The sequence below is a fragment of the Oncorhynchus nerka genome, linkage group LG6 (assembly GCF_034236695.1).
Source record: "Oncorhynchus nerka isolate Pitt River linkage group LG6, Oner_Uvic_2.0, whole genome shotgun sequence".
In the NCBI taxonomy this organism is placed as follows: domain Eukaryota; kingdom Metazoa; phylum Chordata; class Actinopteri; order Salmoniformes; family Salmonidae; genus Oncorhynchus; species Oncorhynchus nerka.
The window spans coordinates 37,892,189-37,918,040 of record NC_088401.1 but is presented as its reverse complement, the minus strand read 5'-3'; the positions used below and the strand labels follow the sequence as shown (position 1 = coordinate 37,918,040).

At 42.9% G+C, this 25,852-nt stretch overlaps 1 pseudogene; it reads right to left on the bottom strand.

The window, feature by feature from the left end:
• Positions 1–25,852, bottom strand: part of LOC115131068 (ribonuclease 3-like) — a 166,132-nt pseudogene that overhangs the window by 32,824 nt on the left and 107,456 nt on the right.

Genomic DNA, 25,852 nt, shown 5'->3' with positions numbered 1-25,852 from the left:
GCCATTTGAGATGCAGAGAGACAGTGTCGAGGCTCTACTGTAGGTACACTGTGTGTACGTAGCTAGTTAGAAGACATGACTGTTTATATGCTCAAGAGAACCACTCATTTCAGCCCAAACCCCTCAACCCTGCTGTCATCATCTCTGCTTTGCTCTGCCCTGGCCTTAGAAGAATATAAGAGGATGCGAATGATCTAGTGTGTGTGTGTGTGTGTGTGTGCGTGCCTGCGTGCGTGCGTGCGTGTGTGCATGTGCAGGAGTGTGAGGACATGTGTTTGTATATGTGTGTGCGCACAGTGCATGTCATCCTCTTGTGGCTTGGCCTTTGAAGAGCATCCAGTAGTGTATATCTCATCATGCGGCCGCCCCTCCATCCCTCCACCCTCTCAACCCCCTCCACAACCTAACCCTCCCAACCCCTTAATGCTCAAGCCTTTTTTCAGGATGCATCCCGAAAAGCGACCGATTCCCTACATAGACCTATGGGCCCTGGTCAAAAGTAGTGCACTATGTTGGGAATAGGGTGCCATTTGGGATGCAACTTAGCCTTTTTGATGTCTAAAGACCGGAAGGCTGGGAGGCCAAATGAGGGAGGGAAGGCTATAACCTTCCTTTTCACTAGCCATGACAGGGAGCCCTCACACTCATCATCAACCCGGTCACCAAGCAAGGGCTCGAGAGCCAAAGGACAAGCCGGCGTACCTGTACTCCCACAGGATAACGAAATGTCTTTACTTGCCTTTCATAAAGGAAAGTGAATAGTAAAATGCCAATATTTCAGGGTTTGAAGACGTCAAGGAGGGAGAGGACATGTAGCCTATGGACAGAAACACGCAAACTCCAATTTAAAAACCTCAAGGTGAGAGCAATGTACTATGCCAAAAAACTATTTTGGTAAAAAAAATTTAACTTCACATCAGAGAGAGTGGTGAGGCCTTGGACATATACAAATACAGTACACGCAAAATGGCAATAATTTTGTTATTAAATTAAGAGAGAAATTAGAAAAATGCCTTGTACATATGGTACAAATAAATAGACAATGGTTGAGGTTTTAAAAAGGGTTTAAACGCTATACTACATACACTCCAGCAGGTCAGCTAGGGTCTTGGTGCGGAGGGCCACGAGCCGTTTGGCTTTGTCGTTAGTGATGGCAAACTCCTGCATGCCCAGCTCCTCTTCCACTTTGACCTGGGTACGGTTGTTTACCAATGAGCTACGCAACAACTGTGGAACACACACATGCACGCACACACAAATCCAATTTTGATCACCCACAGAATATCCAAGTCTCACAGATCCACTTTGCATATATGCCAAAGTGCGTGCACAGTACACACGCACATACAAAAAAAATGGAAAAAAAATAAGGAAAATAAACACCATATGGACTAATACATCACAGACCCTGTAGCGTGTAGGATCACGCCAGGCTATTCAATGTTTCACTTTTCACATCATTGGACTGTTAAATATTACATTGAGATTCAAAGCTCAGCAGATGAAGACATGTCAAAACAAGACGAGTGCATTGCCCGCTCTGAAAGAGTTGGCATAAACATTATAAATATAAACGCAGTAGTGGGGAAAGTAGAGATAGAATAGATCAAATGCTGTGGGACGTCTCAGCTAACTCGATCTTAACGCTACACACACACACACACGCGCGCACATGCATACACACACACACACACACACACACACACACAAAGGCAATGTGTTGAATGAGCACTTCAATTTGAAATCCATTTGAGTCCGAGTCTGTTTCTACTCTTGGGCAGGCCGGGACCATCTCAGTCTCTTAGCTATGCTTCACTGCAGAGCTTTTATCCCATTGATGTCACATCTACTCTCCACTAATAAATATCTAACTGCAGATCTGTTTTTACTTAGCAGCTTTTAGTTAGGACTTTTCTATGACAAATCAGTTACAGCAGCACTGCACTGCATGCTCCTCCCCACTGCAGAGTACGTAAGGAAAAGGAACCAAAAAGAAAGAGTGGAATGAAGTTTTTTTTTCCTTTTCACCATTCAATATTGATTGACAGGATGGGAAATGCATGACTGGAATGTTCCGGCAAGTATTGTATAAGATGAACACAGAGACACCCTTAAACCCACACACACACTGTTACAGCACCATCCAAGGACGGAGACAATCTGTTTTCATCTGCACTCCACAGCCATCACAAAAGAGTACCAACAAAGGCCTGCTATTAAAGACACTTTCCCGTGCAACAATAGGCTACCCATCTCGCTCTCTCTTTAGCCCAGTAACTCTTCCTTTCAGCACACAAAGACAGGGAAAGAAAGGGGGAGGGATACAAAGGGAGCAGGAAGAGCTAAAGAAGAGAGAGATACAGCATGGAAGTGCAGCAAAAAACGGATGCGGTGAATAACCAGAGAAAAACGGAGAGATGGGTACAGAGGGAGGAACAAACAAAGAAGGGGAGAGCCGGAGAGGAGAGAGAGGGCACAGTGAGAGAGGAGTGCAAGGTGAGGAGGGAGAAGCGGCAGAAAGAGAGAAGCAAAGCAAGACAGACAAAGATGTAAATAGCAAGGGAACTAGATGAGGAGAAGGAAGAAGAGAATAGATGGAGAGAGAAGTTAGGGGATTTCTCCTTACTGTTAAGTGTCCTTCGTGGTGGTCAGGGAAATGGATGAAGAGGTACTCTGTAGCCATCAGCTGCATGATGGAGTCTCCCAGGAACTCCCTTCTCTGGTTGTGACCCCAGAGAGAGGGAGCGAAACAGGGAAACGGGTAGAAAGGGGGGGGTAAAGAGGGGTGAGGAAGAGGAAAGAGGGCTTATTTAGGTGCACAGCCTCAGGCCTTCAATTCACATGTGTCTTCAACTCTCAGTCAAACCCATGGGGGCTTTAGCCTTAGTGCCATGCTGATTGTGATGCACTAAAGCACTAATGCGAACGTGCACACACACACACACTACTCATGGGCAGCCCTGGGGAGAGACGAGAGCAGGCCCTAACAGTCAGTGACAAGTGAAAGGTTATTACCCACATGGAGAGAAGTTTATACCGCTAAGGTTAAATAGAATGGTAAGCTTGGATCAGATCAATGATACCGCTGCGTTCAGTCAATTGTGTTGAATTAACTAGGACAAGCAGACATGCACAGTACCCCCCACACACACACACACACACACCTTCCAACATTAAACCCCTACTGATATCTATGGATGTTTGATCATATTCAGAGCCTTCTACTCCCTATGCAGTAGTACCATATTAGACAGGGGGGTACTGCAGTGTAGTAGGAGATGGAGGAGAGGCGCTGCACAGCATTGCTCCTTAATTAAACAGAATTATAGATTAGTGTTGCAGATGTAGGTTGGTGCTATGCCAAGGAGCCAGGGCGGGCAGCATAGACCACAGTGAGCAGAGCGGAGTTGGAGATATGTAGACATGGACTGTATCGCAAATTGCACCCTATTCCCTTTCCAATGCTCTACTTTCGACCAAAAGTAGTGTACTGTCTAGGGAACAGGGCGCCATTTAGGACGCAAACAGAAATATGAGGTTCAGCAGGTTAGAGCAGGATTGACTGAGTACAGGACATAGGAGCAAGGGAAGGGGGGAAAGAGAGGAGGGGTGAAAGAGAGGAGGGATGAGGAGTGGAAATGATCATATCAAAGGTTAGAGTTTATTGTCCCCTTTCTGCGGCATCGACTGGCAGGCACATTTTATGTTATGCGGCATATCGGAACTGGGAAACTCTCCTGGAATGTGCTTCATAAGAAGGGTGAGGGAGAGAGAGAGAGAGAGTGCTGCAGCACGCACATACTGAACCTCAATATGTGTGTGTTAAGATGACAGTGAGCATGTGTGTTCTAGAGGGATAGAAAAAAGGCGAGGGAAAGCGAAAATAAGAGAAAAACATAGTAAAAAAGGCGAGAGAGATAGAGGGTCGGGGCAGAAGGAAAGCGTTTTAGTGTGAAAGCCACATAGAGCCATCTCTCCAACACAGGAGGCACAATGCAGCGGTAGTGAGATGGTAAAGGATGAAGTTGAAAATTGAAGTAAAGTGTGAATCCCATGTTTTATTCTGCCCTGACTTTGATCTAAAACACCTTTAACAGCTTCAGGAGGCTCGCGTTCCAACGACAACTACTCCATTTTGTAACGCCTGTGTGTGTGTGTTCGTGTATGTGGCTCCTTTGCTACTTAGGAGTTATAGAAATAGAGTTTCCCAGCTCAGTAGGGGTCCGGGAGGTTGTTTAGGCCTGATCCAACAGGGGAGGCTATATATACCTGAGCGGAGAGGGGCAGGATGAGAGGAGCGGTGCGGTCTCTCGTGGTTTGGGATCATTGATCGTGGCAGCCATTGAGTGTCCTGACCATTAGGGGCCTATGATAAAAGCTGTGCGTCCCAAATGGCACCCTAATCCCTTTATAGTGCACTACTTTCTGGTAAAATGTAGTCCGCTGTATAGGGAATAGGGTGCCATTTGAGAGGCAACAGAGGGGATTTAGAGGGTAGAGTCGTGGGAGCAGAGTCTCTCTCTGTCTGTGTTCCTCTGAGGTTGTCTAATGTCACTAGGATCTCTAAAAGGGGTCAACTCACAGCTCCACTTCCTCTAGGTCAGACTCTATCTAAATCCACTACTATGAGGTTACTGAGTGTGTTCTATCTATCTACTTCCACAATGAGGTTAGTTTGTGTACGTGTGTGTGTGTGTGTGTGTGTGTGTGGGGGGGGGGGGGGGGTCTCGTCTCCTCTACGTCCTGTACTATTCTTTTGTATGACCTTCATTTCGGTTTCCAGTGTGATGAGATAGGGTTCTAAAGGTTGCCCTACATTGGGCGGACTCACACTGCTACCGACCTCTTGTTCTCAGGTTCAATTTCAAACTCGGTTTCATCAGCATCCCATTTTAAGAACAAAGGATTCCTTACTTTTTTAGATGACCTTCATTACAAACAGTTGATTTGTTTTTACACGTCCACTAATACTTTTTGAGTAAAACTATCAGCATTAGGCTTGACTACTGGGTATAATCACAAGCTAATGGTAAAGAATTGGCCCCCCCATAAAATGTGTTATAAAGGTTTGTATCATAATCTTCACATTCACGGCCACCTAATTATTCCGCTGATTCCCAATTGGCATATATCACTCCTCACCTCTTCACCATGCTAGCAGATGTGTGGTGAGCGTTCTGGCACACAATGGTTGCTGTGCATCAAAAGCGGTTGGTGGCACCTCAATGGGGACGACGGGCTTGTGGTAATTAATTGGCATTAAACACATGCCATTCCATGTGCCCCGTTCCGGCCATTATTATGAACTGTCCTCCCCTCAGCAGCCTCCAGTGCCGTGCATCAACTCAACAGGTGAGTTTCCCCCTTATTACGTAAAGCGCTTTGAGCACCTACTTTAGGTGGAAAGACGCTGCATAAATCCAATTGAACAATATTATTATTATTATATAATGGCTAAGAATTAGTGTAAAAACTGAGTCTAATAATAAGTTGGCCATTAATAGTAGGGTTAGCATTGCAGGCGTCAGTCTATTCTTTGAGAAGGAAGAGAAACCTTCAAAGTTAACCTTGACAGTTCAGCCCTCTAATCGACTTCACTGACCATGAGTGGTGAAAGGCTCTGACGTTAAAGTGATGGATTAAAAAACACAACACACACGCACACACACGCACACACACGCACACACACGCACACACACACACACACACACACACACACACACACACACACACACACACACACACACACACACACACACACACACACACACACACACACACACACACACACACACACACACACACACACACACACACACACACACACACACACACACACACACACACACACACACACACACACACACACACACACACACACACACACACACACACACACACACACACACACACACACACATCCTTGTGGCAAATCTAAAAGCAATTACTGAGTGCTGCCTGCCAATAAGATATCAGAGATGCACTGTCAAGGCTAATTTGGTTTTGCTGTCAAAACTCACCATTGTGTTGCTAACATTTCACTTTTTTGAATGGATCACACATTTAACCCTCATATGCTCTACACAGTGAAGCACATCTCCTAAAAGATGGCATGACCTCTGCAATTATTTTCCATTACGTGTCATTTTTAAGAGCATTTTAAACACAATGAAAGAGGAATGCTAAGTACAGAGCATTTGATGAAACCGTGAAGACAGCTTTCTTTTAAACGTTGGTGAATAAAGTATTGCATCGGAGCTACTAGAGTGTAGAGCTTTTCCTTTCATTTAAAAACAATGCTACAGTACAAAGCAGTAAAACATGCTAAAATGTTTATTTCATTCTACTGAGCAATTTGCTTTACGTTCGTATTTTTTTCTTTTATTATTTCCTATTGTTGTTGCATTGTTGAGAAAGAACGTGCATGTAAGCCTTTCGTTGGACGGTGTATATACCAAGTGTATCCTGTACAACTAATAAAACATGAAACTTGAAAATGAAACACCAAAGGTAACAGGGTAACTCGAGACAAGTGTGAATCAAAGCTGACTTATTCAAAATCACATTGTCTGCACTCTGCACTCACTCGCTCGAGTAAAATCACCCATTTTTTTTACACTATTTTACTACTGTAATTTTACCTTTATTTAACTAGGCAAGTCAGTTAAGAACAAATTCTTATTTTCAATGACAGCCTAGGAACAGTGGGTTAACTGCCTGTTCAGGGGCAGAAAGACAGATTTGTACCTTGTCAGCTCAGGGGTTAAAACTTGCAACCTTCTAGTTACTAGCCCAACGCTCTAACCACTAGGCCATCCTGCCGCCCCTACTGTAAGTCGCAAGCGATGAAAGCCACCTAGGAAAGGTAACAAGCAGGGAAGCGAAACACAGCAGTTCTTCACCCAATTGAATTCGACCTGATTTAAATGTCAGCAACTTTATAAAACCAATGATTTCACCATTGTAAAAAAAAACAAACATGCAGTTTGATTTAATATAAAAGCATTTGGAGAAAATGTAAGCGATGTTGGCATCTGAAATGACCTCTAGGGTCAAATCAAGTCTAACAATATCTCAGACAGTATTCGTAAAAATGTGTCTCCAAAGCAACAACAACAACACAGTAAATGTGTCAGAATTCAAATAAACCTTTAATAAAGTAAGCTAACAAAATGTGTGCATGCTTACTGTAATATACATAATACACTGCCTGCAAGTAATGGCTTAAAACATAAAAGAGCTAAGTTATTAACTTAAACTACAAACTATGAATATAAATTAAATCAAGTTAAATGAGCCTCCAAGACCTCACAGAGCTGAGAGAGAGAGAGAGAGAGAGAGAGAGAGAGAGAGAGAGAGTGAGAGAACGAAAGACAGAAACAGAGAGACAAATTAACAGAGGGAGAAAGAGAAAGGCTCTATTCGCATGAGAGGGAAGGATTAACAACCAATGCCACGGGCCAGCCAGTAAATATAATCAACAACATGTAAAAACTCAATTTCCCATGGGGGAGTGGGGTTGTGACCTCCCTAGCGGAGTCGGGCCATGGCTGGAGAGGGGCTTTAGTGTACCCTGGGAGGACTACGCATGCTGTAAAAGCCACAGGATTAGGCATTGGGCCAACTAGGAGTTAAACAATCCATCCATCACTACCGGATTGGGATGGAGGATGGACCGGGCGGAGAGGCAGGCAGCAGGCCCTGTGACTATGTGCACAAAGCTCTGAAGACTGGAAGACACTCCTACTGTAGACTAGATGTCTCATACTGAACAAGGCTGGGGGGATATGGGGTGCTTCCCAAATGGCACCCTATTCCCTATATAGTGCATTTCTTTTGACGAGAGCACTAGTGGAAAATTAACTAGGACCTAGCTAAATATATAGAGATGTACACTAATGGTGGCATTTAGGACTGTTATGAGAGTTATGAGAGAATATTCGTAATAACGCGCACCCATGCACACGCTCACACACACACCCCTCCCATACTCACAGTGTGAGGTGGTTGAAGCCCACGGTCCTCAGTGTGAAAGATTTGGCCAGCAGGCGACAGTGCGTGAACATAACACCAATTGCATCCTCAAAGTCCGTCAGCTTTTGAATCACCGGAGACATCTCGATCAGCTGCCTGTCCATCTGCGGCTCCTGCACCTGGGAACACAACATTTACAGCTAAACACTTCAGGAAATGAGCGGTTCCTGGGAACTTCCAAAACTGATCACATCAGTTTTGAAAGTAAAACTGAATCAGTAAGTCTCTCTTTTACCTGCCCTGCACAACCAATCAAAAAGTGATTTCGGCCATCCAGGACCGGAGCAGCCTATCCCGGGACTAGAGTATAGGGTTGGGATCACAGATCAGGGCTCGGCTATAGGCTTGCGTGGTAGTTCAGTGATTTGGGAGAGTATCGGGTTTTAACAGAGACAAATATGCTAAACCTTGTGGAACACTGAAACTTATGATGACCTCCCTTATTAGGGGAGGAAATGTGCTAAAATGCATGCTTTAAATCAATAGAGGGCTGAGTGAGTGCGTGTTGTGTGTTCAGTCAGGAGAAACACTTATAGATGCATTCATTAACCTGTATTTAACCAGGCAAGTCAGTAAAGAACAACTTCTTATTTACAATGACAGCCTAGGAACAGGGGGTTAACTGCCTTGTTCAGGGGCGGAATGACAGATTTTTACATTGACAGCTCAGGGATTCGATCTAGCAACCTTTTGGTTACTGGCCCAATGCTTTAAATCAAATCAAATCAAATGTATTTGTCACATACACATGGTTAGCAGATGTTAATGCGAGTGTAGCGAAATGCTTGTGCTTCTAGTTCCGACAATGCAGTAATAACCAACAAGTAATCTAACTAACAATTCCAAAACTACTGTCTTATTCACAGTGTAAGGGGATAAAGAATATGTACATAAAGATATATGAATGAGTGATGGTACAGAGCCGCATAGGCAAGATACAGTAGATGGTATCGAATACAGTATATACATATGAGATGAGTATGTAAACAAAGTGGCATAGTTAAAGTGGCTAGTGATACATGTATTACATAAGGATGCAGTAGATGATATAGAGTACAGTATATACGTATGCATATGAGATGAATAATGTAGGGTATGTAAACATTATATTAGGTAGCATTGTTTAAAGTGGCTAGTGATATATTTTACATAATTTCCCATCAATTCCCATTACTAAGTGGTTGGAGTTGAGTCAGTGTCAGTGTGTTGGCAGCAGCCACTCAATGTTAGTGGTGGCTGTTTAACAGTCTGATGGCCTTGAGATAGAAGCTGTTTTTCAGTCTCTCGGTCCCAGCTTTGATGCACCTGTACTGACCTCGCCTTCTGGATGATAGCGGGGTGAACAGGCAGTGGTTCGGGTGGTTGATGTCCTTGATGATCTTTATGGCCTTCCTGTAACATCGGGTGGTGTAGGTGTCCTGGAGGGCAGGTAGTTTGCCCCCGGTGATGCGTTGTGCAGACCTCACTACCCTCTGGAGAGCCTTACGGTTGAGGGCGGAGCAGTTGCCGTACCAGGCGGTGATACAGCCCGCCAGGATGCTCTCGATTGTGCATCTGTAGAAGTTTGTGAGTGCTTTTGGTGACAAGCCAAATTTCTTCAGCCTCCTGAGGTTGAAGAGGCGCTGCTGCGCCTTCTTCACGACGCTGTCAGTGTGAGTGGACCAATTCAGTTTGTCTGTGATGTGTATGCCGAGGAACTTAAAACTTGCTACCCTCTCCGCTACTGTTCCATCGATGTGGATAGGGGGGTGTTCCCTCTGCTGTTTCCTGAAGTCCACAATCATCTCCTTAGTTTTGTTGACGTTGAGTGTGAGGTTATTTTCCTGACACCACACTCTGAGGGCCCTCACCTCCTCCCTGTAGGCCGTCTCGTCGTTGTTGGTAATCAAGCCTACCACTGTTGTGTCGTCCGCAAACTTGATGATTGAGTTGGAGGCGTGCGTGGCCACGCAGTCGTGGGTGAACAGAGAGTACAGGAGAGGGCTCAGAACGCCCCCTTGTGGGGCCCCCGTGTTGAGGATCAGCGGGGAGGAGATGTTGTTGCCTACCCTCACCACCTGGGGGCGGCCCGTCAGGAAGTCCAGTACCCAGTTGCACAGGGCGGGGTCGAGACCCAGGGTCTCGAGCTTGATGACGAGCTTGGAGGGTACTATGGTGTTGAATGCCGAGCTGTAGTCGATGAACAGCATTCTCACATAGGTATTCCTCTTGTCCAGATGGGTTAGAGCAGTGTGCAGTGTGGTTGAGATTGCATCGTCTGTGGACCTATTTGGGCGGTAAGCAAATTGGAGTGGGTCTAGGGTGTCAGGTAGGGTGGAGGTGATATGGTCCTTGACTAGTCTCTCAAAGCACTTCATGATGACGGAAGTGAGTGCTACGGGGCGGTAGTCGTTTAGCTCAGTTACCTTAGCTTTCTTGGGAACAGGAACAATGGTGGCCCTCTTGAAGCATGTGGGAACAGCAGACTGGTATAGAGATTGATTGAATATGTCCGTAAACACACCGGCCAGCTGGTCTGCGCATGCTCTGAGGGCGCGGCTGGGGATGCCGTCTGGGCCTGCAGCCTTGCGAGGGTTAACATGTTTAAATGTTTTACTCACGTCGGCTGCAGTGAAGGAGAGTCCGCATGTTTTCGTTGCAGGCCGTGTCAGTGGCACTGTATTGTCCTCAAAGCGGGCAAAAAAGTTATTTAGTCTGCCTGGGAGCAAGACATCCTGGTCCGTGACTGGGCTGGTTTTCTTCTTGTAGTCCGTGATTGACTGTAGACCCTGCCACAATCCTCTTGTGTCTGAGCCGTTGAATTGAGATTCTACTTTGTCTCTATACTGACGCTTAGCTTGTTTGATAGCCTTGCGGAGGGAATAGCTGCACTGTTTGTATTCGGTCATGTTACCAGTCACCTTGCCCTGATTAAAAGCAGTGGTTCGCGCTTTCAGTTTCACGCGAATGCTGCCATCAATCCACGGTTTCTGGTTAGGGAATGTTTTAATCGTTGCTATGGGAACGACATCTTCAACGCACGTTCTAATGAACCCGCACACCGAATCAGTGTATTCGTCAATGTTGTTATCTGACGCAATACGAAACATATCCCAGTCCACGTGATGGAAGCAGTCTTGGAGTGTGGAATCAGCTTTGTCGGACCAGCGTTGGACAGACCTCAGCGTGGGAGCTTCTTGTTTTAGTTTCTGTCTGTAGGCAGGGATCAACAAAATGGAGTCGTGGTCAGCTTTTCCGAAAGGAGGGCGGGGCAGGGCCTTATATGCGTCACGGAAGTTAGAGTAACAATGATCCAAGGTTTTTCCAGCCCTGGTTGCGCAATCGATATGCTGATACAATTTAGGGAGTCTTGTTTTCAGATTAGCCTTGTTAAAATCCCCAGCTACAACCACTAGGCTACTTGTCAGCCAAACCCGGACGATGCTGGTCAAATTGTGCGCCGCGCTATGAGACTCCCAGTCACGTTCAGTTGTGATACAGCCTATAATCGAACCAGGGTCTGAGGTGATGCCTTTAGCACTGAGATACATTGCCTTAGACCACTGTGCCTGCCTGTAGTAGAGAGAAGTATCTAATTGGTCTCTGGCTTGCTACTGCTGGAGGTTTGATCAAGACACTTCCCTCATTGAAAACAAACACCGAGCTACATCATCCCAAATGGCACCCTGTCCCCTAGTGCAGTTCTCTTGGCCCAATGGTCCCTTGTCAAAAGTAGTCCACTACATAGGGAATAGATAAGTCGCTGCTAAATGACTTAAATGTAATGTAAATGTAAATCTCATTTGGGACGTAGTCATCATTAAATATATACATGAATTCACCTTATTCACCTGGCTGGCTTCACATGTATAAACACTGTACTGTAAGTAGGTAAGTACAATATGTATGTAAAGTTTCTATAACAGTATCTATCAACTCCAGTCTGCCTGATGCATATGGTACAGTACAGTTAAAGTCACAATCCTGAGTGTGTATATATATCATGGATTCCAATGACCATTGGAGAGCAGTAAATATTGCAGATTGTACCTTTGAGTTCATGTTTGGTTTCATTTAATAAGCAATATAGACTAAGCAGCGGTGGAATAGCTAGATGCCCAATGTCAAACAAGCAGAGTGGTTGGTATTTTTATACTCTACGTTTTAATTGGATGGCTGCTGACAATATCATGGTTCCGTCTTCCCACTTTAGCCCCAAAGAAGATTTTCAATTCTGCCGTTCTCTTAATTACCAACAACTCTTTAAATGCCACACGTCACCACTAACACAATTGGATGAGTCAAGCATTCACAACACACGCTCAGACACGCACACTCTTTCGGGCATTTGGAATCATTTTTCTGACTTGATTTCCATGTGAGTTTTTCTTAAGGGGACGATGGCTGATAGCAACACTTCAAAGTAAAAAAAAAAATCTGATTTAAATAAAACAAATGTCGCATACATTTTTGAGAATCCGAGGGCACATGCTAAATCTTTTCATCCTCCTGAGGGAGAAGAAGCTCTGACGTCCGTGGAGTCATGCATTGCCACTCAGTCGTGGGTGAACAGGGAGGACGTCCGCAAGGAAGTCCAGGATCCAGATGCAGAGGGAAGGGTTCAGTCCTAGGGTTCTGAGCTTGGTGTTCAGCTTGGAGCTGTCTATGGTGTTGAACGATGAGCTGGAGTCTATGAACATCATTCTCACACAGTTTGTTCTCCTCTTGTGCAGGTGGGAGAGGGCAGTGTGAAGTGCAATTGAGATTGCGCCATCTGTGGATCTGTTGAGGGTGGTATGCGAATTGGAGTGGGACCAGGGTGTCTGGCATGGTGTTGATGTGTGTAATGACAAGCCTTTCAAAGCTATTCATAATTACAGATGTGAGTGCTAAAGGGCGATAGTCATTTAGGCAGGTTACCTTAGAGCTCTTGGGAACAGGTACAATGGTAGCATGCTTGAAGCATGTTGGGATTACCAACTGGGACAAGGAGAGAACATTTCAATGAAGACACTTGCCAGCTGGTCTGCGAATGCTCCGAGAATGTGACCTGGTATTCCGTCTGGTGGCCTTGCAAGTGTTAACCTGTTTAAAAGTTTACTCACATCAGCCATAGAGAGCGAGATCACACAGTCATCTGGAAAAGGAGCTTTCATGCAGGACTCAGTGTTGTATTCCTTGAAGTGAGCATGAAAGGCATTTAGCTCGTTTTGGAGTTCTGCATCACTGGGCATCATTGTCTGCAAGACCTGCCACATCTGACGAGTGTCAGAGCTGGTGTAATAGAATTCTACCTTCCTCCTATATTGTCCTTTTGCATGTTTGCATGTTTTTGCATGTTTGTTGGAGGTGGTAGTGGGCTTTCTTGTATGTGTTCATGTCCATGTCCTGTTCTTTGTAAGCAGTAGCTCTAGCCTTTAATCCAATCAAGGATAGTGCCTTTATTTCATGCTTTTTGGTTTGGTTACATTCGTATAGTCACTGTGGGGAAGACGTTGTTTATGCACTTATTGACTGATGTGGTAAACTCCTCAATGCTATCGGGTGAATCCCGGAACATATCCCAGCCTGTACTTGCAAAACATTATTGGAGCTTCGAGTGAGGGGTGCGCCAGCCTCGCGTCTGCATCATCGGACCACTTTCGTATTGAGCGCTCAATAGTACTTCCTGTTTGAGCTTTTGTTTGAAAACTGGGAAACAGGAGAATGGAGTCATTCATTTTCAAATTATTATATATATTTGTTTATCTTTATTTGTTTATCTAGGGAGTAGATCAGCTTTAAAATTGTAGATAGATTGTAGCTTCCATCAATGTAATTGTCTGCATCACTTCCAACCCCCCATATATATTTTTTGCAAATACGCTACTGTTAAAAAGTTTGTGGTCACTTAGAAATGTCCTTGTTTTTGAAAGAAAAAAAACATTTTTTAAAAATTAAAATAACATCAAATTGATCAGAAATACAGTGTAGACATTGTTAAAATGTAAACGACTATTGTAGCTGAAAACGGCAGATTTTTAATGGAATATCTACATAGGCGTACAGAGGCCCATGGTCAGCAACAATCACTCTTGTGTTCCAATGGCACGTTGTGTTAGCTAATCCAAGTTTATAATTTTAAAAGGCTAATTGATCATCAGAAAACCCTTTTGCAATTATGTTAACACAGGAGAAAACTGTTGTACTGATAAAAAAAAAAATATCTGGAGCATCAGCATTTGTGGATTTAATTACAGGCTCAAAATGTCCAGAAACAAAGACCTTTCTTCTGAAACTTGTCAGTCTAGTCTTGTTCTGAGAAATGAAGGCTATTCCATACGAGAAATTGCCAAGAAACTGAAGATCTCGTACAAAGCTGTATACTACTCTTTTCACGGAACAGTGCAAACTGCTCTTACAAGAATAGAAAGAGGAGTGGGAGGCTCCGTTGCACAACTGAGCAAGAGGACAAGTACATTCGTGCCTCTAGTTTGCGAAACAGATGCCTCACACGTCCTCAACTGGAAGCTTCATTAAATAGATCCCACAAATCACCAGTCTCAAAGTCAACAGTGAAGAGGCAACTCTGGGATGCTGGCCTTCTAGGTGCTTCTAGATGCTGGCCTTAAGAAAGTTATTTCTGGCTGGCTATTTTGAACCTGTAATCAAACCCACAAATGGTGATGCTTCAGCTGTGCTAACATAATTGCAAAAGGGTTTTCTTTTGATCAATTAGCCTTATAAAATGATAAACTTGGATTAGCTAACACAACGTGCCATTGGAACACAGAAGTGATGGTTGCTGATAATGGGCCTCTGTAAGCCTATGTAGATATTCCATAAAAATCTGCCGTTTCCATCTACCATAGTCATTTACAACATTAACAATATCTATACTGTATTTTTGATCAATTTGATGTTATTTTAATTATCAAAAAATTTGCTTTTTTTTCCAAAACAATTACATTTCTAAGTGACCACCAACTTTTTAGCGGCAGTATATATACAGTGGGGCAAAAAAGTATTTAGTCAGCCACCAATTGTGCAAGTTCTCCCACTTAAAAAGATGAGAGAGGCCTGTAATTTTCATCTTAGGTACACTTCAACTATGACAGACAAAATGAGGGGGAAAAAATCCAGAAAATCACATTGTAGGATTTTTTATGAATTTATTTGCAAATTATGGTGGAAAATAAGTATTTGGTCAATAACCACAGTTTATCTCAATACTTTGTTATATACCCTTTGTTGGCAATGACAGAGGTCAAACGTTTTCTGTAAGTCTTCACAAGGTTTTCACACACTGTTGCTGGTATTTTGGCCCATTCCTCCATGCAGATCTCCTCTAGAGCAGTGATGTTTTGGGGCTGTTGCTGGTCAACACGGACTTTCAACTCCCTCCAAAGATTTTCTATGGGGTTGAGATCTGGAGACTGGCTTGGCCACTCCGGGACCTTGAAATGCTTCTTACGAAGCCACTCCTTCATTGCCCGGGCGGTGTGTTTGGGATCATTGTCATGCTGAAAGACCCAGGCACGTTTCATCTTCAATGCCCTTGCTGATGGAAGGAGGTTTTCACTCAAAATCTCACGAAACATGGCCCGTGTTGTTAACAAAAGGCTAAGCTTGAGAGCTAATATATTTATTTCATTTCATTTGCGATTTTCAACACTGTCATCTCAGAATACAGATTATTTCTGTAGGACAAATCGCTCTGTTTTGTTCATCACGTTTGGCTACGAAAAAAACCTGTATCCAGGAGTGTAATTATCGCCGCAAGCTCATTAGCATAACGCAACGTTAATACAGGTAACGAGTGGAGGACAGAGGAGTTACAGGTCTGTGAGAGCCAGAAATCTTGCTTGTTTGTAGGTGACCAAATACTTATTTTCCACCATCATTTGCAAATAAATTAATTCAAAATCCTACAATGTGATTTTCTGGATTTTGTTTCCTCATTTTGTCTGTCATAGTTGAAGTGTACCTATGATGAAAATTACAGGCCTCTCATCTTTTTAAGTGGGAGAACTTGCACAATTGGTGGCTGACTAAATACTGTTTTGCCCAACTGTATATTTATATAAATGCAGCAGTGGGGAAAGTAGAGATAGAATAGATAAAATGCTGTGGGACGTCTCAGCTAACTCTTTCTTAACGACACACACACACACACACACACACACACACACACACACACACACACACACACACACACACACACACACACACGCTTCATGGTTACACGCTTCATGGTTACAGCAGACGCAATCAATCCCCTCTGAGGTCAAGATCACTGCTGTCTATTATTTATTTTGTGCGTGCAGCAAACCTATTGACATAGTTGTACAACTTTATGAGCTGGGTCGTCTGTCCTTGCAATTTGTTTATGTTTGCTTGCACTTTTAGCATTTACAGTGGCAAGTGTCAGCTATTTTTCTTTTTTTTTACATTTGGAACGAATTAACAGCCTCTTGTGTAAACTGCAGGTAATACTGTAAAACACATACATGTACAGAAACTGTATGAAAATACACAAATCTAAATACCGCCCAAACTTAGCAGGCAGGCAGAGCTAACCCATGGTGTTAATGCTAATGTAAAGAACATGGGCCAGCGCACATGCACATGTACACCTACAATCCTGGATATTCTTTATTTAATAAAAGTTGAGTAAAAATAAAAACAAAGATAGATTCTCATCAACATAAGCCTGGGCCTCATTATTGGTGAATTGCTTTCAGCTAACTAACTCCTGACGATCATCAGCCTTTATGTTCTGCCTGGGGCCAGAGTCATCTTGTTACCCCGTAGGCTGAGAGAGAGAGAGAGAGGCAACTGGTAGCCATTTATGCTCAGAGAGAGAGCCCTTGAGCCAGATGTCGGTTGTCCCTGCTTACCTTTAGGCTCCAACAACATAGAAAATTGATGTCTTCACTTAAATAATCTTATCGTAAGACTATTCATTCATGTTAAAAGGTCATTTAAATTTAAGTCACGGGTTCATAAACTAAGCTAGGCATGTAAGGTAAGTAGAAGGAGGAGGAGGAGACCCCTCTCTCTGACCAGTCTAACCCACAGCAGACTGGTTGGAAATATGGAGAGATGGAAGGATGGCCTTCGCTCTAAACCCCATAATTATCCACGATCCCGCCTAGCATAAACCTTACCCAGGAACACCCAGCGGTGGTCCCTCCCTGACCACTGAGGATTGTGGGATTGACCCTAGGGGTCCACACCTTACCCAGGCATTGACCTCCAAGGCTGCTGTTGAGAAGGGAAGGGCATGGCTGAAATGACCACAACGCTACCATCCTCAGATGCTGGTAACAAGTCAAGAATGAGTGGCTGGAAGATTTTGCTAGACCTCCCAAATAATTTCTGTAAAGCCCTGTTGGTGGGATTTCATAGGTTTCTGTGGCTAAATAGAATGACCCACTGACTTGTATAGGGAAGCCCATTCTAGTGATTCTATTTCTATGGCCATGGCAGCAGCTGACACAATATTATATTCACTGGCATGGTGGCAGGCATATAGGAAGAAGTACAGACAAACGGTTTGGGCTCAATTGTACTGTCAACGTGGGCCAAAAGCTCTCTAAACCATGTCTCAAAATCTCTGTCATCAATTGAGAGCAGAGAGCAAACAAAAATATAAAAACATACATCAGCCAAGATCAGAGTGGGATTTAGAAACAAACATGGATATGCTCAGAAAAACATGCACGTGAAAACACATTGACTCACAAAACGCACTGTGAGACACACACACACACACATACACACTGACACACACAGAAGCAGTGTTTTGGTCCCTGGAGGCCCTATGTGATTTGGGACCGTGTGTAATCCTGTTACACCATTTTTGATCTCTTCCTCCGAATCCTACTTTCAAACAAACATCCTCTTCTCTCTCTTTGCCCTACTCTCAATGTTTCTAGGGAGATCATGCACTGCAAAGGGGAAGAGTGTGAGAAGAATGGGGACAAAAATAGGGGGAGAGAGAGGGAATGAAATAGGGAGAGAGAGAGAAATAGAAAGAGAGAGGAAGAATGAATGAATGAAAGTGTATAAAGAGAAAGAAAGAGAGCTAGAATAAAAGAGCGAGAGGGTGTCTGAGTAACGGTACGAAAGCGGATTATGGAGAGTGGAAACAGCAGATGGACAACATAGGGACTAGCTAGAGACCAACAGACAGTCTAACTGAGCGTGTGTGTGTGTGTATGTGTGTTTCCGTAAGGAACATTTGGTGCCAGACAAGTGACCAGGAATATCTACATTTATCTGAAAACTGTACAGGTCATCCATATACACTACCAGTCAAAAGTTTGGACACACCTACTCATTCAAGGGTTTTTCTTTATTTTTATTATTATATATTTGAGATTCTTCAAAGTAGCCTACCTTGGCCTTGATGGCAGCTTTGCACACTCTTGGCATTCTCTCAACCAGCTTCACCTGGAATGATTTTCCAACAGTCTTGAAGTAGTTCCCAAATATGCGGAGCACTTTCTGGCTGCTTTTCCTTCACTCTGCAGTCCGACTCATCCCAAACCATCTCAATTGGGTTGAGTAGGTGTGCCCAAACTTTTGACTGATACTGTACATTGGGCGCTTAACCCATTAGAGGGTCCACCCACGCACCCAGCACCATCAATAAATGAGGGATGTTAGCCATATCCTTAAAAACAGCCTATAAGGAAAACGTTATAGCCTATTTGTATTGGTTTTTCCTTTCCTAAAACAATCATTGTCAACGCAGGGGTTAAAGCATAAAAAGAAAACTAATGATGAAACTTAATTCAATCTTAGATCAACCTCCCCTTTCATACAAGGAAGTCATGACCATCATGCTTTTAGGGAAACAGGATACGTTTCTACATGTACTGTATAAAACTGTAAGTCTGACCAATTCCAGTCCCCTTAGGACTGAGAAGCTCAGTTCTGGTGACCATTTAAAAAGGACATTCTACTCCAAAATAAGTGAAAATAAAATGAAGCTGACACCAACTAAAATAAAATGTCTACCTCCAGAAACGAGCCCCATAACATATCCAATTATTTTAACATATGGGACAATGCATGGTCTAAATCAGTGGTTCCCAAACTTTTTATAGACCCTTACCCTTTCAAACATTCAACCTCCAGCTGTGTACCCCCTCTAGCACCAGAGTTAGCACACTCACAAATGTTGTTTTTTGCCACCATTGTAAGCCTATATGATACATTTATTGAACATAAGAATGAGTGTGAGTTTTTGTCACAACCCGGCTCGTGGGAAGTCTTAAATCATTTTCCACACACAGTCTGTGCCTGTATTTAGTTGTCATGCTATTGAGGGCCCAGAATCCACTCTCACATAGGTACGTGGTTGCAAAGGGCATCGGTGTCTTAACAGCGCAATTTGCCAAGGCAGGTCACTCTGAGCGCAGCCCAATACAGAAATCTTGCAGTGGCTTCTGATTAAATAAGATTTTCACAGAACCGCTTGTCGTAGTTTAGATGAGGCTCTCTTGTTCAGATATCGGTAAGTGGACTGGAGGTAGGGCATTAAAGGGATAACTAATCCAGTTGTTTGTGTCATCCATTTCGGGAAAGTACCTGCGTTATTGCGCACCCAACTCATTCAGGTGCTTCGCTATATCACATTAGGCATTGTCCGTAAGCTTGAGTTCATTTGCACACAGAAAATCAAGTAAATTATGGGAAGACCTGTGTGTTGTTCTTGTTAATTCAGACAGAGAAGAGCTCCAACTTCTTAATCATAGCCTCAATTCTGTCCCGCACATTGAATATAGTTGCGGAGAGTCCCTGTAATGCTAGATTCAGATCATTCAGGCGAGAAAAAACATCACCCAGATAGGCCAGTTGTGTGAGAAACTCGTCATCATGTAAGCGGTCAGAGAAGTGAAAACTGTGGTCAGGAAAGAAAACTTTAAGCTCGTCTCCCAATTTAAAAAGTGTGTCACTACTTTGCCCCTTGTTAACTGGCGCACTTCTGTATGTTGTAAAAGTGTTACATGGTTGCTGCCCATATCATTGCATAGTGCAGAAAATCCATGAGAGTTCAGGGGCCTTGCTTTAACAAAGTTAGTGTCCAAAACATATTTCAAGCTGTCAGGCATTTCCCTTGGCAGCAAGAGCCTCTCGGTGGATGGTGCAGTGTACCCAAGTGGCATTGGGAGTAACTGCTTCCACAAGCGTTATCGCTCCCCTATGTCTCCCTGTCATGGCTTTTGCGCCATCAGTACAGATACCAAAATGAGCAGCAGCTACGTTTGGCTACATATGGACCGTTAGTGGAATTCCCGCGAGAGAGTAATGGTTAATGTGATTGGATGTTAATTTTGTGACTAGGCTACCTGTATTTGACATTGTGTTGTTATTTCGCTGAACACTAGATGGTTTAGTTTTATTTTTGGCAGTGAAACGAGGCTACTCAGGCTATAAAATGTACATAGGCTGCTGCTGAAGCATGGGGTTTTTCCATCTGCATTTACCCCTTTGGACAAAACACCTGATTGTTCTAAATTATATATTATTATTATTATTATTAATATTAATACTTTTATTATAAATACATTAATTATTATTATTCACTCAAAAATGTAAATGTTGGAGTTTCTATTAGAAAGTATGTCATTGACCTTTTAAGAAGAACTCAGTGGTGCCGCTCCAGTTTGCATTTGAAAAACGAGGCCACTTGTGTAATTGAAGGAGTAGAGAAATAAACATGGTAGCAATGGAAAACTGCGACCCCCTTCTTTTTATTAAACAAAGAACAAAGATGCTTTCAAAATAAAAATGTCAAAACTGCTTTCAAAAGTGTTCTCCTGAGATTGCATTAAGAATTGTTGTGCATTGACTGCTTATTAGAATACATGTTTCCCTTCCTATGGCTCTCGCAACTTGTATATATATATACTATAGTACATATACTATATATATACTATATACTATTTCCCTTTCAACAGGCTATGTGATTTAAAACAATCCTCAGGCTTATTTTTTTAAATAAGCTAACGATGCTCTGATCCTCCAAATCATGCTTTCTGGTGTAGAAGCCTGTTTTGAATGATTTTATGTATTTATGTTTAGAAGGAGTAGGCTAATTAGGCTATATAATTTGGGCAATTTAATTTACTTTAGGGAAACCCTACCTAACCTTATGGACTCGTCGCCTTTGGTAAGCAACAATCATGCATGTGGACCATTCTTGATGCACACAGGACACTGTTAAGCGTGAAAAACCCAGCAACGTTTCAGTTTTTGACACACTCAAACCGGTGCACCTGGCACCTACTACCATACCCCTTTCAAAGGCACTTAAATCTTTTGTCTTGAACATTCACACTCAGGATGGCACATATACACAACCCTTGGCTCAACTGTCACAAGGCCTAAAAATCCTTCTTTAACCTCTTCAACCTATGGGGGCGCTATTTCATTATTGGATAAAAAACGTGCCTGTTTTAAGCGCAATATTTTGTCACAAAAAGATGCTCGACTATGCATATAATGGACAGCTTTGGAAAGAAAACACTCTGATGTTTCCAAAACTGCAAAGATATTATCTGTGAGTGCCCCAGAACTGATGCTACAGGTGAAACCAAGATGAAACTTCAAACAGGAAATGAGCAGGATTTTTGAGGCTCTGTTTGTCAATGTCTCCTTATATGGCTGTGAATGCGCCAGGAATGAGTCTGCCCTTTCTATCGTTTCTCCAAGGTGTCTGCAGCATTGTGACGTATTTGTAGGCATATCATTGGAAGATTGGCCATAAGAGACTACATTTACCAGGTGTCCGCCTGGTGTCCTTTGTTGAAATTGCTGCGTAATCTACAAGCTGCACGCAGTCATCCAGTGATTTGAGAGGAGACTTCCACGAACGATATATCATGAAGAGATATGTGAAAAACACCTTGAGGATTGATTCTAAACAACGTTTACCATGTTTCAGTCGATATTATGGAGTTAATTTGGAAAAAAGTTTGGCGTTATGATGACTGAATTTTAGTTTTTTTTTGGTAGCCAAACATGACGCAGAAAACAGAGCGATTTCTCCTGCACAAATAATCTTTCAGGAAAAACTGAACATTTGCTATCTAACTGAGAGTCTCCTCATTGAAAACATCCGAAGTTCTTCAAAGGTAAATTATTTGATTTGAATGCTTTTCTGGTTTTTGTGAAAATGTTGCCTGCTGAATGCTAACGCTAGATGCTACGCTAGCCTGCAATAGCTATCAATACTGTTACACAAATGCTTGTTTTGCTATGGTTGAGAAGCATATTTTTGAAAATCTGAGATGACAGTGTTGTTAACAAAAGGCTAAGCTTGAGAGCTAGCATATTGATTTCATTTCATTTGCGATTTTCATGAATAGTTAACGTTGTGTTATGCTAATGAGCTTGCGGATAGATTTACACAATCCTGGATACAGGTTTTTTTCGTAGCTAAACGTGACGCAGAAAATGGAGAGATTTGTCCTGCACAAATAATCTTTCAGGAAAAACTGAACATTTGCTATCTAACTGAGAGTCTCCTCATTGAAAACATCCAAAGTTCTTCAAAGGTAAATGATTTGATTTGAATGCTTTTCTGGTTTTTGTGAAAATGTTGCCTGCTGAATGCTAACGCTAAATGCTACGCGGCCTGCAATAGCTATAAATACTGTTACACAAATGCTTGTTTTGCTATGGTTGAGAAGCATATTTTTGAAAATCTGATATGACAGTGTTGTTAACAAAAGGCTAAGCTTGAGAGCTAGCATATTGATTTAATTTCATTTGCGATTTTCATAAATAGTTAACGTTGCGTTATGGTAATGGGCTTGAGGCTGTAGTCACGATCCCGGATCTGGGATGGCTCGACGCAAGAAGTTAATAACCTTAATGTTTTGTACACTCAGTGTATTTCACAGAACAGACATGATTCTGTATTAGGCCATTTCACCAACCAGACCTCTCCCAAATCTATATGGCATAAATCCGTCGCAGTGATGGAGAACTTTAATCTGAGTCGACCTCACGGTTCAGCTGTCGGAGATTTGAGCACAAAATGCATCAGGGCATTGCATTCATAGACCTATACTAGGCTTAGGGATCCACTGTATGATAGCCTATTAATATTTTAAAACACTTATCAAAAGGAAGAGAAGCTTAGGCCTAGCCCCAAAGAGAGGTAGAGATATGCCGACAGCATGCTACGACACCGACATGCATTTCTTGATCCTTGTCAGATAGGCTAAAGCATCTGCTGTGCAGATATAGGCGTACAGAAGTGCATTTTCGTTCAGAATTTAACAGGCAATATTGCAGCAATTACCAATAAATGCTAGTGCCTAATGTACCCAACAAACGACAGCAATAGGCTTATGATATTTATTTAACAGGCCTACTTATACCCTATCTTAAACTACAATGAACAAAATGCAACATGTAAAATGTTGGCACCATGTTTCATGAGCTCAAATTAAAGATCCACGAAATTGTACATAGACACAAATCTAATTTCTCTCAAATTGTGTGCACAAAGCTGTTTACATACAGTACCTGTTAGTGAGCATTTCTCCTTTACCAAGATAATCTATCCAACTGAATGGTGTGGCATATCAAGAAGCTGATTAAACAGCATGATCATTACACAGGTGCACCTTGTGCTGAGGACAATAAAATTGCACTCTAAAATGTGCAGTTTTGTCACACAACGCCACAGGTGTCTCAGGTTTTGTGCAATTGGTGTCCACAGGAGCCACAGGTGTCCACATGAGTGTGCAATTGGCATGCTGACTGCAAGATAATTTTATGTTCACTAATGATGTTTTAGAGAATTTGGCAGTATATAAAACTGGCCTCACAACCGCAGACATTAAAAGTCAATATATAAAAAATTTAATTAAAAAAGAGTTCTTAACAGGTTTTTTTTTTTTTACCTTCATAGGTGTCGTCTCCATCAGACATGAGGATGGTGTTGTGTAGGCGAGCGGTTTGCTGATGTCAACTTTGTGAACAGGGTGCCCCAAGGAGGTGGTGGGGTTATGGTATGGGCAGGCATAGGCTGTGTATGACTGTGTGTTCCAGTATGCACCAATATCCAGCAACTTCGCACAGCCATTGAAGAGGAGTGGGACAACGTTCCACAGGCCACAATCAACAGCCTGACCAACTCTATGCGAAGGAGATGTGTTCCGCTGCACGAGGCAAATGATGGTCACTCCAGATACTGATTCCATAGATTGGGGCCTAATGATTTTATTTCAATTGACCTATTTCCTTACATGAACTGTAACTCAGTAAAATCGTTGAAATGGTTGCGTGTTGCATTTATATTTTTGTTTAGCATATATACAAAGGATACAATTAGAGACATTCAACTTAATTTCGGCAACAAAAATGTCTAGTTTATTTGGTAAATATTTTCTGAATTCTTCCTTGAACTGCACTGTTGGCTAAGGGTTTATAAGTAAGCATTTCACGGTAAGGTCTACACGTTGTATTCGGCGCAGGTGACAAATTAAGTTTGATTTGAGTGTGTGTGTGTGTGTGTGTGTGTGTGTGTGTGTGTGTGTGTGTGTGTGTGTGTGTGTATCTAAGAAAGCGGTACTCTGGGGGGGTTACATATATACAATATGTATTCCGGAGCTGTACATATATATTTTATACATCTTTTTTTTGAATCCATCTACGGATACAGAATGTCGGGACAAACAAACAAAATAGATTATTTCCAACCAACCTGCAGAGGGTGGGCGGATAGTTGAGCCAAACCTCCCGTAGGTCCTGTAAAAGGGAAGAGCGGAGGAGATGAGGAGAGATGGAGAGCGAGGGAGGGTGAAGGAGAGACGTGGGGGCGGGATTATTGAGTGAATGTGCTTTCAGGACCCCCCACACCTCCATGGAGGGAGATAAAATAACAGTAAAGCTGTGTCATAAACGGCACTCTGTTAAAGTAGTGCACTATATAGAGAATAGGGTGCTATTTGAGATGCACACTGAATGAGTCAGCAGCATGTCGTTCTGAGCATAGAGATCTCCTCATCAACCATCACAACACACCAGGTCCTGTGGCAAAGCCATCACCACACACACACATATATAAATGCACACAAAACACACACACACACACTTGAAAGCGCCCATCACCCCACACTGACAGACACTGGCCTGTGTAGACAGATATGCATTTGTGCTGTACGTTGGCTCACATAGTCGCGCTGTTTTTATATCCACACAACAGGAGTAACTTTGATGGATAACGGCAGGATAACGCTGTGGTAACGCAGCAGAGATGGCCCGGTTGCTATGGAGACAGGTCGCCAAGACACAGTTTGGTGCTGGTTTCATACTGGGTGAGTCATTCCTGAGATAGAGCGAGAGAGAGCGACACACAAGACAGGGCCGGCAAGTCTGTCATTGGGGCGTTTAAGGGTTTTTTAAAGGGATAAATAGATAAACCTTTAAAGATGCTACACCTTTGGTTGGCCGCAATGAGCACACACACCTCAACTACTCTCCAACGCTACTGCCTTCATGGTAAGGCACTGAGGTGATGAAAAATTCATGAGAGTGCTCAATATGTTCGAGCAAATGCTTTCATTCGTTTTCACATCTCTTCAAAGGTAAAAAGGCCCTAAATACATAGCACGTACTGAGTCAACATCGTATTGAGTGAAAAATCCACAGCCGTGGTGAGATGGTAGATGGCATCACTCAAGAGTCAACACCACTAGCTATAGCTACCCTCAGAACAGCCTCATTTTGTCAGGGCATGGACTCTACAAGATGTCGAAAGGGTTCCACAGGGATGCTGGCCCATGTTGACTCAAATTCTCCCTACAGTTGTGTCAAATTGGCTGGATGT